The sequence below is a fragment of the Vicia villosa genome, linkage group LG3 (assembly GCF_029867415.1).
Source record: "Vicia villosa cultivar HV-30 ecotype Madison, WI linkage group LG3, Vvil1.0, whole genome shotgun sequence".
Taxonomy (NCBI): Eukaryota; Viridiplantae; Streptophyta; class Magnoliopsida; order Fabales; family Fabaceae; genus Vicia; species Vicia villosa.
This window is the reverse complement of record NC_081182.1, coordinates 14,725,352-14,726,016: the sequence shown is the minus strand read 5'-3', so window position 1 is coordinate 14,726,016 and position 665 is coordinate 14,725,352. Positions and strand designations below refer to the sequence as shown.

Below are 665 nucleotides of genomic sequence, written 5' to 3'. Positions count from 1 at the left end.
GGTTCAGCTCTCCAACCTGTAATTTTACGTAGCCAATCAATTATATATATCATACACAAAATAATTAGTTGGTTGACATGGTAAAACAAAAAAACTTTAAATTAGCAGAATTCACATTAAACTATGTTTTAATCCATTCATATATAAGTAAAAATATTAACTCCACACTCCTTAAGAAAAAGAGAGAAAAAAAAGATTTATTAAGAAATATAATCTAATTAGTTGAAGAGTAACTTATTTTAAAAGTATGATAAAATAATAAGATCATAGTATGGGAAAAAAGGTCCCACCGAGAATTGAACTCGGGTTACCAGATTCAGAGTCTGATGTCCTAACCGCTAGACCATGGGACCGTTGTGAAACTATCGCTTCGCATAAATTTATTTGACATTGTTTCTCGTATGAGACATTTTTGCATTTCTAAAAAGAAAAACGTTTTTTGAATAAATAAGTCACTAATTGCTTTATCAAATTATGCCCTTAACTTTCTCTCTACAATTTAAGTACCTGTTCGAAGGATATAATATGAGATTTGCCTTTCAATTTAAGACCATTATATATATATATATATATATATATATATATATATATATATATGGTCCCTTTTTATAAGTTTTTTTCCTTTAAATTTTAAAGTATTTTAGTTATTTATGTTCAAACACATT

General features: G+C 26.6%; 1 non-coding gene across 1 annotated transcript; it reads right to left on the bottom strand.

Moving 5' to 3' along the window:
* Window positions 1-281: 281 nt before the first annotated feature.
* TRNAQ-CUG (transfer RNA glutamine (anticodon CUG)) lies at window positions 282-353 on the bottom strand. Its single transcript has one exon. It is a non-coding gene; the product is annotated as a tRNA-Gln (tRNA).
* Window positions 354-665: the final 312 nt, after the last annotated feature.